Source organism: Mycteria americana, unplaced genomic scaffold (assembly GCF_035582795.1).
Source record: "Mycteria americana isolate JAX WOST 10 ecotype Jacksonville Zoo and Gardens unplaced genomic scaffold, USCA_MyAme_1.0 Scaffold_46, whole genome shotgun sequence".
In the NCBI taxonomy this organism is placed as follows: domain Eukaryota; kingdom Metazoa; phylum Chordata; class Aves; order Ciconiiformes; family Ciconiidae; genus Mycteria; species Mycteria americana.
Window position 1 is genome coordinate 625,832 of NW_027445633.1, and position 14,153 is coordinate 639,984.

A 14,153-nucleotide genomic window follows, 5' to 3' on the forward strand; every position below is an offset into this window, starting at 1 on the left:
TTCCACCCTTAAGGAGTGATGGTGGCACAAAGAGATGGCAAGCAGTGGAGACCAATCCTTCTCCAGCCACTTCCCAGGCCTGGTGGAGCACCAAGACAGCAAGGACTTCTGGCTGTGCATCGCAATCTGGCCTGCTGCTCCTGGCACCCTCCCTGTGCTCCTCACAGGGCCCCAAGCTGGCAGTGATGCTCTGCAGAGCAAGTGGGCTATGGGACCATGGAGTGACTCCACACTGGCTGTGCTGGTCAGGACCAGCTGGACTGGGCACTGCCACTGAGCTCCTTGCCAGGGGTCTAAAGCTGTGGAAGGAGCTCAGAGCATTTCTCATGGATCGGGATGTCTTCCGGTGTGCAAAATGAACCATCCTTGGGCTTTGACTGAAGGAGATGTGTCTCACCCTCCAGTCTCCTTTTTCTGATCTTGCTGGGTCCCCACGGCCTCCCCTGGCATGGCAGAGCCCTTGTTTGCTTGTGGATACTTAAATATAGTGCTTTGCCTTTGGGTGACTCCACCTTCGATGGTCCCTTCCTTTGGGATAGCCACCCCCAGGCTCATCATTTCCTTGTAGATGCCCTCTTCTGTCCTGGGGACTCCAGTTTCCCCTCCAGAAAGCTGGGCAGCTACCATTCAGCTCTGCTGCATGCAGGAGAGCCCTGGGCAGGCAATTTGGAGCCCATTCACCATCTCCCGTGGCAGGGGCCACACGCAAATGAGAGCTGAGTCCAGCCCTCATTCCCCAAAATGTCTCCCAGTGCCCTCTCCCTCTGAGCCCACTGAGAACCAAGCTCAGCAACAGGCCATGGTGAGTGCAGTTCCTGGAGCCTCGTCCTGACTTCAGCAAAAAGAAGAGCCCAGCCTTCAGGAGCTGCCATGGGGAGATACCATTTATTACAGAGATGCTCCTCAGTAAGCCAACTCTGACACATTTCCCAAAGGTAGGCACAGCCAGGCCACGCTTCTGGAGATCAGAGATGTATACAAATATGCCTGTATAACCATGATCATCATGGGAAAACCTGGAATTAATCAGTGAGGAGAGATGGGCAGCTTACTGTTGCTGAAGGTGAAACCATTGAATTTGTTTTCTCAGGGCATCCTTGAGCTCCTGGTTCCTCAAGCTGTAGATGAGGGGGTTCACTGCTGGAGGAACCACCGCGTAGAGAACAGCCACCACCAGATTCAGGGATGCGGAGGAGATGGAGAGGGGCTTCAGGTAGGCAACCATGCCAGTACTGACAAGCAGGGAGACCACAGCCAGGTGAGGGATGCATGTAGAAAAAGCTTTGTGCCGTCCCTGCTCAGAGGGGACCCTCAGCACAGCCCTGAAGATCTGCACATAGGACAGCGCAGTGAAAACAAAACAAACAAGGAATAAAATGGTGCTAACCACAATAAGCCCAACCTCGCTAAGGTAGGCCTCTGAGCAGGAGAGCTTGAGGATCTGGGGGATTTCACAGAAGAACTGGTCCAGGGCATTGCCATGGCAGAGGGGTATGGAAAATGTAATGACAGTGTGAAGGAGAGAATTCAGAAACCCACTGCCCCAGGCAGCTGCTGCCATGTGGACACAAGCTCTGCTGCCCAGGAGGGTCCCGTAGTGCAGGGGTTTGCAGATGGCCATGTAGCGGTCATAGGCCATGACGGTGAGCAGATAAAACTCTGCTGACATCAAGAAGATGAAGAAAAAGACCTGTGCAGCACATCCTGCATAGGAGATGTCCCTGGTGTCCCACAGGGAATTGGCCATGGATTTGGGGACAGTGGTGGAAAGGCATCCAAGGTCAAGAACAGATAGGTTGAGGAGGAAGAAGTACATGGGGGTGTGGAGGCGGTGGTCACAGGCTACGGCGGTGATGATGAGGCCGTTGCCCAGGAGGGCAGCCAGGTAGATGCCCAGGAAGAGCCAGAAGTGCAAGAGCTGCAGCTCCCGTGTGTCCATGAACACTAGGAGGAGGAACTGGGTGATGGAGCTGCTATTGGACATTTCCTGCTTCTGGGCATGGGGGGCTGTTGAAGAAGGGAAAGGCAGTGAGAAGTTAGGACAGATTTTCAGGAAGAAAACAAGAATGTTTCATTTTATAATTTTCTTTATTTTCTTTAAATACTTCTGTCCTACCTGGGCAATCTTCTTCGGAGTTAGAAATCCTCGGCATTTCTGTCGTGAGACCTGAGTAGCAAAAGATTTCACTGTCACTCAGTGCAGGCTGTCAGGAGCTGGTCTGTCTGTCTTGTTCCCAGCTGCCCTGCACTCGTGTGTGCTTGAGTTGGAGGATGATCACAGTCGTATGTTACCCTTTAAAGAAACCACACCCTGCTGAGAGTAGAGGGGTCCGGACTCAAAGCTCAGGATCCGAACTTCTCTTTCTTTCACAGGGTGTCTGAGGGTGGCCTCAAGACTCCCCTTCTAGGCAAGGACACGCAGGGCACCTTTCAGCTGCCAGCCTACAGTTGCTCAACACCATTTCCACAGTCTTAGCACCTCTGGGGCTCCTTTATGGGTGTCTCAGGTATCACACAGATGCTGTGAGACAGCTGTGTCTGGTGTCAAGCTCACAGCCAGGCAGGACACTGCAGGGAAATGGTCAAGTGTTCTGCAGAGAGGATCTCCTTTGGGGAGAGCCATTCATTTCACAGTCTCACAGGCCACATTTCCAGGAACTCCACGGGATAGAAGGGGGCTGGGACACCTCACCCCCGCACAGCCCCCTGCCTAGCAAGGCTTGAAGGGTCAGTGTCAGAAACTCCCCCAACCCCACGGAGCCCAAAGGCAGGAACAGGAGCAGCACAGGAGGGAAAGTGGGAAATGAAGGAGCAGCACCACAATCCTTCTGCCAAGAGAGGCAAGAAGAGAGAAAAAGGCACTTGGGAAAGTCGTCACCATAACCAGCCGTGCACACAGCCTCACATACAGCCATGCTGCACGGCAGTCACGCTCGGTCCCTGTGCTCTGCAGAGGGAAATGGGCACTTGGCTGGAGAGAGGCACCTCTCCTCTGCTGGAGCTCTGGCTGCAGAGGGGACGGCTGATGCCTGGTGCCCCACGGCCATGAGGGCAGAGACTTTGCTGGGTCAGAGAGGAGGCAAGGGGGCTTGCTCAGCGGAAGGTGACAACACTGGAGGGGGTGACAGGGAGTTTTCCCCATTCTCCTTCCCATGACATTACTATTTTTAGTTTTCTCTTCTTCTTCCCTGCCCACCCCTCTGCTTCTTGCACCTTTTCCACCTGCTTCCCTGCCCCACATCCTTTTCCTCACAGCAAATTCTGAGAGACCCCATCCCACCATCTGTGCACTCAGTTCTGCCCTACAGAACACTCCCCGTGGGAGCGCACTGTCTAGGGACATCTCCCTGCTTGCAGGTGGTAAAGAGCAGGTCAGAGAAACCGTGATGTTGCCAGCAGAGGTGATGCTGGTGCTGCCTGTAGGCTGAGGGGTAGGTGAAGCCAGTTTATGAGGTTCCCAGCAGACCTTCTGATCACGTAACAGTTCAAGAATCCCAGTCACTTCTCAGAAGTGGCAGCTCCTTTTCCCTTTACAGCCCCACAGCATGAAATTGAAGCCTAAGAGAAGCACCTTCCTTTCCAGGTAGCCCCTGCCTGCACCTTCCTCTTGAAACATCCCCTTGGAAATGCCCTGGGGCTGATCTGGAGCTGTGAGCAGCCCTGACCCATGCAGCACCCTCTTGAGAGCAGAAGGACCCTGCCCTGCCCTGCTGGGGGTCCCTCCTTCCACCCACAGCTTCTCCCCACAGCACCGAGGGGAGCTCCCCAGGCAGGCTGAGTGCTGACCATGGCAGGCAGCAGAGTCCCTGCCCTGGCACACAGCACCCTGGGGTGCAGGGACCCTGCTTGGAGCCAGGGGCAGCCCTGCCTACACACCCAGGTTGGCACCCCTGCAGCAGTCCCTGGGAGGAGGGAGCTGTCTCCACTGTCCCTCTGATGGTGCAGCAGGCAAGCCCTGCTCTGGAGCACGTCCTCTTCCTCCTCCACACCAGAAAAGCCAGGAGAGCCATGCTGGCAGGTCCTATCAGCTGTGACATGTGCCAGGTCTAGGAGACACTTCCAGGGACTCATCTGCATTGCCCTGCAGCCAGAGACTTACCGTGTCAAGGGCTGTGAAGATTTCTCCAGCAGTGATCTGTCACCTCTCCTCCCACCCCAGGAGCTCTCTCTCGCTCTTCTTGTCTGCCCTCAGTGCCTGCAGGCAGTGCCCTCAGCCCTGCTGCCCTTTGCAGAGGAGCTGCTCCTGGGCAGAGCTGTCTCTCTGCAGCGCTGCCCGCTTGCCAGGAGCTCCCTCCATGCCAGGAGCCCAGCCCAGCTCAGCAGCAGAGGACCAGCCCAAGGCAGCACTTTCTCTGCCCCCTCTGGGCTCCCTCCAGGTGTCCCTGGGGCTGCAGGGGAACCTGCTGGGAAACAGGCTGAAGGCAACACTCGTGTTCCCTCCCTCAGCAGGGGAGAAATACTTCTTTCTAGAAGAGTCATTTCTCCCAATAAGAAAAGAGTTGGCCATGAGAATCACCTTTCCTTGTCTCAGCATCACACAGGACACCCAGGCAGGGACAGGGAGGGGTCTCCTTTACCCCTGCTAAGGGAAGGGAGTCAGTGAGTCAAGTGAGGCATCTCATCCTGGCTGTAGTCCTGGGGCTGGAAGGGGACTCATCTCTCACCTATGGCTGCCACAGACCCACAGGAGGTGGGATTCCTCTGGCCTCAGTTCAGGTGGGCACAAAATAGGCACCTGCTGCCTGGGAGCTGCTTGTCTCAGCTCCCATGGTCACTAGTGGAGATGGAGGCCAGGAGTGAGCTGTTCAGACTCAAACACCTGGTGACATCTGAGGGGCCAGAGGTGTCCAAGATACATGGCAGGTCACTGCAAGCTCTAATGGAGCAGTTCATAGAGACAGGGCAGTATCTGGAGCCATCGTCTTTGAGTTTAGTGGGGAACTCCTTTGGCCAATAGCAGATGCCCACATTTAGGACAACTGAACTTGTCCCTACTCCTTACATCCAGGGCAGCCTACTGAGGTAGTCAGGGGACCAGCTGTAGTCTTTGCCATAGCCATCAGCCATCTTCCCCATCAGCTGTATATGCCAGATCGCCATTGACTGTAATGGCAGATGTCTCATGGACATCCCTACATCGCCTAACCTAATTCAGAGCAGCTGCTCAGCGGCCACATACAGGCCTGTCGTGCTATGCGAGATGCCAGGGCTCTCCAGCACAACCGCGTGTGGCTGGCAGGGACCACACAGGACCTACGGGAAAGGCATCCGCCTTCAGAGTGGGTGCGAGACAGACACTCCAGGTGGCATGTCTGATAGAACCAGTTTCTGTTGGCCAGCGACTGAATCCCACCACTGCAGTGAGGCAGGGTCTGACCCACCTCCATCCAGTCGATGCAGGGCACTTCTCGAGCAGGAAGCACATCACACCGGGATCTCCACTCATTTGCCTACTCCCAATCTCTGCCAGTTCTTCTTAAAGCCGTCTTTTATTCACCCGCTCGATGATACAACCAAGGAACCATCCAAGGATTTTCCCAGTGTTCCTGGATCACAGGATGGCACCACCCAAAGACAATTTCAGCAGCATCTGTCCTTCCTTGAGATCAGCTTCACCTCCACCACAGGCCCTCCAGGGGCTGCAGAGACACCACAGACAGCAAAGCCCTCTCCTGCCAGGACTGCACAGTCCAGGCCTGTTTTTCTGTGGCCTTGGGGAGAGAAGCGTTTCCTCTTTCTGTGCCTTTCCATTGCCATCTGCCATCCCCTCCAGCATATGGAGGGCCTACCCTCCAGCGTATGGAGGGACCATATCTGGTCTCAGGCAAAGCATTTGCATACATTGGGTCTTGGGAACTTGGTCCTGGCTTTGCCTGTGACAAGTTTGAGCTTGTCCCCAGTGCCACAGCTGAGGTGATGCAGCCCAAATGTGCATCAATGCCCTCAGCCTGGGGCACAGACAGGAGGAGCTGGAGTCCCATGTGCCACTATAGACTTTTGTCATTGATGGAATAAATGGTGAGGTGTGGTGGGACAGCTCACAGAGGTGCTGCAATGGTGCACAGGGGCTTTTCAGGAGAGGCAGGCCGGGAAGATGGGGAGGGGCATGCCCTCCATCTGAGGGAGCTTGTAGCAGGTATGGTGCTCCTCTACAGGATGTGCAACAGGTTGGGTGAACCCTTGTGGGTGAGGGTCAGAGAAGAGGCCACTTAGTGCAGCATCCTGGTGGGAGATGAAGAACCTGCAACCAGGGTAAGGAAGTGGACTAAACCTTATTTAAGCAACGCAAGGAAGTCCCTCAATGAATGACGCCAGGTCTTATTGGGGACTTTAATGACCCTGACACTCACTGGAAGGGGAGCACAGCAGGATGCCTACTGTCCAGCAGGTTTCTGGGTCTCTTGGGACAACTTCTTTGCACAGGTGCAAGGTAGGCCAACAAGGGTGATGCTCCCCTCAATCCAGTCCTTGCAGAGGGAGAGCTGACCAGGGATGTGAAAACCAGTGTGAGCCTGGGCTGTGGTGACAATGAAATAGTGGGGTCTCAGCTCCCAAGGGGAGTGAGAAAGGACTGCAGCAGAGTGCAGATGCTGGGTCTCTAGAGGAGAAGATTTTAGCCTCTTCAGGGAGCTTTTGGTGGGAATCCCATGGGCATCAGCACTCAAGGGCAGCAGAGCTCAGTACAGCTGGTCCTTCAGGACACCACCTTTCAAGCACAAGAACTGCCCACACCAGTACACAGGAAAACAACCGGACATCTCAGCACAGAAAATTGGCTAAAATGGGACCTCATCAAGAAGCTCCACAGAAAAAAGAAAACGTCCAAGAGGTGGATGCAGGGACTCAACGAGCAATTTAGAAAGAGGGCTGGTTTTAGGGAAGCTAAAGCTTCCCAAGTGTAGACCCTTGCAAGGGTTTCAAGGGCACCAAGAGGAGCTGCCGCTGCTTCAGGAACAGTTAAAGAAGAAACAAAGGGAATGAGTGGCCACTGCTGAGTTTCGTAACAGCAGATGTAGACAGATCTGAGATTCTCTATGTCCTTCTTGCCTTAGTCCTCTCCAGCAAGGTGTCCCAGGCCTTTGTGCCTTGAGGCAGGACTCTGGAGGAGAACCACCAGTGGTGAAGTTGGATTAAGACAGAAGTTACTTGAGCAAACTCAATCTTTTCCAGTGCATGGGGCTGGAGGGGCGGCATCCAAGGGAGCTGAGAGGGCAGGCTGATGCCACAGAGAGGCCACTCTCCATCATCTTTGAAAGGACATGGAGACTGGGGGAACTCCCTGACAACTGGCAGCACCCAAAGGCTGCATGCGCTATCTGAAAAAGGCCCAAAGGGTGAGCAGGGGAACTACAAGCTGTCCCCGGAGCGTGTGCACTCAGATCCCATTTCTGGGTGTGTGGAAGAGAAGGTGACGGGGTTTACCCAGGGTAGATTGTGCCTGGCCATGCTCTTTGCTTTCTCTGATGAAAGGACAGGATTGCTGGATGTGGGGAGAGCAGTGGTTGTGTTTGGCCTCTAAGTCCGCAAGGCTTTCAGCATCATTCCCCATAATATTCTGGTGTTCAAGTTAGGTCACTATGGTCTACATGGGTGAATAAGTAGATGGCTAAAAAACCAGTTGGACAGTCAGGCTTGGATGTCTGTGGTCAATGCGTGCTACTCTGCCTGGAGGTCTCTAGCTAGCAGAGTCCTGCAGGAGTCTATCCTGCAATCTGGCCTGTTTAACCCATTTTTAATGACCCCAAGAAGATGAGAGAGTGCTTTTTCATAACATGTGTAGATGGCAGCCCATTGACGAGAGCAGACACTACAGTGGCGGGCAGGACTGCCATCCCAAGGGACGTAGCCAGGCTAGAGGGATGGGCTAATAGGAACCTCATGATATGCAATCAGGACAAATCCCAAGTCCTGCTCTTGAGGTGGGCTAAGGCCCTGCAAAGACAGAGGCCTGCGACTGCCTGGGTATAGGAAGCAGCTCTGTGGGAAAGGCTCTGGTGGTCCTCAGGTTACATTATGCTAAACATGAGCCATTCCACCAAGAAGGTGCCTTTTTGGGAGGTGCGTGCAGCATGCTTTGTCCAAGTTGTCAGGGAGTTTCCCTGATCTCCATGAGCTTGCAAAGACAAGCCAGAGTGACCTTGCTATGACATCGGCTGGCTCTCTCAGCACCCTTGGATGCAGCCCCGCCAGTTCTGTGGGCTGTTAATGTCTGAGTTTGCTCAGGTAACCCCTGACTTGATCCACATCCACTGCTGTTTTTTCTCCTCCAGAGTCCTGCTTCAAGGCACAAAGGCCTGGGAGACCTTGCTGGGGAAGACAGAGGCAAAGAGGACAAAGAGTACCTCAGACATATCTGCACCTTCTCTTACTAAATTCAGCCCTGGCCACACATTATTTTTGTTTGTTCCTGAAGTGTAACTTCAGTTCTAACAGCTCACCTTGATGCTCTTGGAGCCCCTCGCAAGCATTAACTCCAGGGCAGCTTTGGCTTTCTTAAGCCCCTCCTTATTTCTAAATTCCTCCTTTGAAGTCAGGTCCTCTATCCACACCCTCTGTGCTTCCCTTTTTCTATGGAGCTTCCTGAAGAGTTGCCTGTTCAGCCAAGCTGGTGTCCTGAGATGACTGCTTGTTTGGTGCAGTATCGCCATGGATGCTTTATGTGCTTAGAGGATGCTGCCCTTGAAAAGCAGTTGCACTGAATTCTGCTCCCCTTGAGTCATACTGCCCACTGAAAGTTCCCAGAATAGGCCAAAGTTGGCCACTCTCAGACCTGGCATCTGCACTCTGCTCCTCTCCTTCCGCCCTCCCCCTGGGACCTGAGGCTCCACTATTTCTCTGCTACTAGAGCCAAGGCTGACAAGGATGACACAGGTTTTCAGATCCAGGTGAGCATCCCATTTGTTGGCCCATCTGGCAGCTGAGCTAAAAAGCTGATGCAAAGAACCTCCAGACACCAAAAGGACCACTTGCGCTGTTCTGTCCTGTGCATGTCAGGAGGTGGTGGGTTGACTTTTGGCCACCAGGTGCCCACCCAGCCTCTCTCACCCCCCTCCTTCACTCACCTTGGTGTCTGCAGGGTTGTTTCTCTCACATGTTTCTCACTCCTCTCTCTTACAGCTGCTGCACACTGGTTTTTATCCTTTCTTCAATGTGTTATCGCAGAGGCGCCACTAGAATTACTTATTGGCTGAGCTTTGGGCAGTGGCTGGTCCATTTTGGAGCCAGCTGAAACTGTCTCTCTCCAACATGGAGCCAGCTCTTGGTGTCATCTCACCTAACCCAACCCTGCAGCTCCTCTCACCACTAAAAAACCTTGTCATATAAACCCAAGACACAGGGTCATTAAAGTCCCCAAATACGGTCATAGAATCATAGAATCATAAAATGCTTTGGATTGGAAGGGACCTTTACAGGTCATCTAGTCCAACCCCCCTGCAAGAGCAGGGACATCTGTAACTAGATCAGGTTGCTCAGAGCCCCATCCAACCTGACCTTGAATGTTTCCAGGGATGGGACCTCCACTACCTCTCTGGGCAACCTGTTCCAGTGCCTCACCACTCTCATTGTAAAAAATTTCTTTCTTCAATCCAGTCTAAATCTGCCCTCCCTTAGTTTAAAACCATTGCTCCTTGTCCTGTCACAACAGGCCTTGCTGAAAAGTCTGCCCCATCTTTCCTATAGGCCCCCTTTAAGTACTGGCAGGCTGCTAGAAGGTCTCCCTGCAGCCTCCTCTTCTCCAGGCCGAACAGCCCCAACTCTCTCAGTCTGTCCTCGTAGGAGAGGTGCTCCAGCCCTCGGATCATTTTCCTGGCCCTCCTCTGGACCCGCTCCAACAGCTCCATGTCCTTCTTGTGCTGAGGGCTCCAGAGCTGGACACAGGATTCCAGGTGGGGTCTCACCAGAGCCGAGTAGAGTGGCAGAATCCCCTCCCTCGACCTGCTGGCCACACTTCTTTTGCTGCAGCCCCAGATACGGTTGGCCTTCTGGGCTGCGAGCGCACATTGTCGGCTCATGTCCAGCTTTTTGTCCATCAGTACCCCCAAGTCCTTTTCCGCAGGGCTGCTCTCGATCACATCATCCCCCAGCCTGTATTGCAACCAAGGACTGCCCCGACCCAGGTGTAGGACCCTGCACTTGGCCTTGCTGAACCTCATGAGGTTCACACAGGCCCACTTCTCCAGCTTGTCCAGGTCCCTCTGGATGGCATCCCGTCCTTCTGGCGTGTCAACTGCACCACTCAGCTTGGTGTCATCTGCAAACTTGCTGAGGGTGCACTCGATCTCGCTGTCAATGTCATTGATGAAAATATTAAACAGCACTGGTCCCAGCATGGACCCCTGTGGGACGGACCCCTGTGGGACACCACGCATCACTGATCTCCATCTGGACATTGAGCCATTGACTGCCACCCTCTGGATGCGACCACCCAACCAATTCCTTATCCACTGACCAGTCCACCCATCAAAGCTCTCCAATTTAGATTGTGAGGTCATTGATCCCAAGACTTCCTCGGGCTGGTTAGAGAAGACTTTGTCCCCTTCCTTTCCCTTGTTATAGGTTCTTTATGTCAGAGCAGAGATGTGCTGGACCTCAGCCGTGGCACCAGAGCCCAGCTCAGAGGTGTAACAAAGCAAGGTGGTACCAAGTGCCCAGGGTCCCATGCAAGCCAGAGGTTTGCTTCAGAGCCTGCTGGGGTGGATGGCAGGTGGCAATGTAAAGGGGAAATGAGGTGTCCCTAAGGAGAGCAAACCCTGCTGTCCTCAGGAGCAGAGAGACGCAGGGCTGGACTGTGCAGGCCTGGCAGGAGAGGGCTTTGCTGTGTGTGGTGTCTCTGCAGCCGCAGAGGGCCTGTGGTGCAGGTGAAGCTCATCTGCAGGAAGGACAAGGTGCTTTTGAAAATGGCCTTGGCTATGGACATCCCACGATCCAGGAACACTGTGAAAATCATTGGTCTGTTCCTTGATTACATCATCCCAGGGATGACGAAGGGTTATCAAGCATTGGAACAGGCTGCCCAGGGAAGTGGCTGAGTCACCATTCCTGGGCGTATTTAAAAGACGTGTAGATATGGCGCTTAGAGATGGTTTAGTGGTGGACTTGGCAGTGTTAGGTTTATGGTTGCACTCCATGATCTTAAGGGTCTTTTCCAACCTAAACAATGCTATATTTCTATCTTATGCTTCTATAATTCTATGACTAAAGGATGTGGTAGAAGCACTGCCTACATCTACAGAATAGAGATGGGACAGGACTTGCCTCACTGCAGTTGCTTGAACAAAAGCACTGAATGTGTCTGAGGTTCTCTTGGGGTCTGTTACATGGCTGCTCTGAAGGGGGATGGTGTTCCTGCAAGTCTTGTGCTGTCCCTGCTGGCTGCATGGGGTTGTGCTGGAGAGCCTGGCATCTCAGGTAGCACCACAGGATGAAGTTCACCTTTCATCTGAGCAGCTGCCCTGAATTAGGTTAGGCAATGTAGGGGTGTCTATGAGAAACCTGCCCTAACTGCCAATGGAGATCTGGCAAAGGCAGCTGGTGGAGGAGAGAGAGAGACTTAGCCCTCCTGATGGCAGTGACTCCATTTGCTCAGAGGAATACCTCTACAGGCTGGCCTGGACATAATGAGCAGGAACAGGCTTCATTGTCCTAAATGTGGGCATGTGCTGTCACTTCAGCTGGCCAAAGGAATGCCCCACCAGCCTCCAAAACAACAACCCCAGATGCTGCCCTGTCCCTCTGAATTGCTCTCTCAGAGCTTACAGTTACCTGCACGTGTCTTGGACCACCTCTGGTACCTCAGATGTCACCTGTGGTTTGCATGGGTACAGGAGGTACAGGCGATTCCTCCCTTTCACTGTCTGGGTGTCCTGTCTCATAGTGGGACAAGAAGAGGTGACTCTTGGACCTAACCCTGTCCCTGATAGGGGCAATGACACTGCTGGGAAGAAGTGTGCCTCCCCAGCTGAGGGAGGGAACATCAGTGCTGACTTCAGCCTGTTTCACAGTTGGTGTCCCTGGAGCCCCAGGAACATCTTTGGGGGAGCCCAGAGGGAGTTGAGAAAGTGGCACCTTGGGCTGGTCCTCTACTCTTGTGCTGGGTCGGGCTCCAGGGATGGAGTGAGCTCATGGCAACAGGGTAGCACTGCAGAGAGACAGCTCTGCCCAGGAGCAGCTCCTCTGCAAGGTGCAGCAGGGCTGAGGGCACTGCCTGCAGGCACTGAGGGCAGACAAGAGAAGTGAAAGGAGGTTAAATGCAGTCTGGGCTGGGAGGACAGCTGAGAGCATGCTGTTGGAGAAGTCATCACAGCCCTTGACACGGTAAGTCTCTGGCTGCAGGGCAATGCAGATGAGTCCCTGGAAGTGTCTCCTAGACCTGGCAGTTGCCACGGCTGATAGGACCTGCCAGGATGGCTCTCGTGGCTTTTCTGGTGTGGAGGAGGAAGAGGCCATGCTCCAGAGCAGGGCTTGCCTGCTGCACCATCAGCGGGACAGGGCAAGACAGGTCCCTTCTCCCGGGGATGGCTGCAGGGGTGTGAAGCCGGGTGTGCAGCCAGGGCTGCCCAGGGCTGTCCTTCCAAGAGGGGTACCTGCACCCCAGGGTGCTGTGTGCTGGGGCAAGGACTCTGCCGCCTGCCAGGGTCAGCTCTCAGCCTGCCCAGGGAACTCCCCACGGCTGTGCAGGGAGAAGCTCTTGGTGGCAGGAGCGACCCCCAGCAGAGTAGGGCAGGGCACGGCAAGATCCTTCTGCTCTCAAGAGGGTGCTGCCTGGGTCAGTGCTTCTCACAGCTTCAGCTCTGCCTCATGACATTTCAAGGGGACTTCTCAAGAAGCACATCAAGTTAGAGGGTCCTGGAAAGACAAGGACCTCTCCTCACTCTTTGGTTGTCTGGGTTCTGCACTGGAGATCAAAATTATTGTTTCTAATCAGGAGTACTCTTTGAGACTCCTACTCACTTGCACTGAGAGACGAGGAAGTCTGGGAGAAGCACCTCAAAGCACTTTACCCGGCTGCCTCCAGCCAACTCAGCAACAACTTCCCCTTTCCAGCCACATCAGGTTTCCTGTGATCTGGTCTTTAGTCCCTGCACACACAGAGATGCCCCTGGGCAGTGCCCTGCCCCTGCGAGGTGTTTGCAGGCAGAGGTGAGCGCACGGCAAGTGGGATGGGGTTTGTGAGCACTGAGAGGGAGCTGAGCTGGGGACAGGGAGATGGCTCCTGGCAGGAACAGCTCCAAACAGCAGAGACACGGGCAGGCAGTGAGAGGGAGCTGCTGCCAGAAACACTGGGGAGGGGGATGTGGGCACCTCCCTGCAGTCCCTGCAGCACAGACACCTTCCCCTGAGCAACTCCTCCCGGGTCTCCTTTCCCAGCCTAAGCAGAGCCTCTGCCCTCAGGCCCATGGGGTCTCGGGCATCCTTGCCCCTGCAGCAGCCAGAGCCCAGAGAAGGACAAAGCCCTGATTTCCATCTGTCTTTGCGTGTCCCTCCTCCCTTGGCAGGAGCATTGTGGCATTTCACTGCCATCCCCTCCTGCCTGTGCTGCCCTTGTTCTCACCGCTGGATTTGCTGAGTCAGTGCAGGGGTCGGGTCGGGGGTGGCAGGTTCAGCTTCTCTTCAGATGCCGACCCTTTGGGTCCATCTCTGCAGATGTGTCTATGGGAGCAAAGTGCCCAGGGCTCCTCCAGGCACCTTCAGGACATTCAGCTGTTTCCCTGGGGTGTCCTGCTGGGCTGCAGGCTGCCCTCCAGAAGGGCACAGCTCTCCCGTAGTATCTCTGTGCTACCTGGGCTCCCCATGGAGAAGACACCTCGGTGCTAGGGCCATGGCAATGCTGCTGGGCGGCTGTACGTGGTCAGCTGCAACGATCCCTCTGTGTCCCAGACTGGGAGGGGAGAGATGAGACAAGGCGAGGAGTCTGTCAACCTGCTCTTTGAACCTGCATTCCGCTGCTGTCAGCAGCATCCACTTTCTTTTCAGGGGAATGCCTGAGTGTGATCATCCTCCAGCTCCAAGCTGCCAGCACAGGGCAGCTGAGAACAGGGCTGCTGGGCAGAGCAGCTCTCCTCACTCTGCACTAAGGCACCCTCCCTTTGTCTCTCAGGACCCACAAGATTTCACTTGGAGCGCATGAGAAATGTCAGGGCTTTCAACCATCC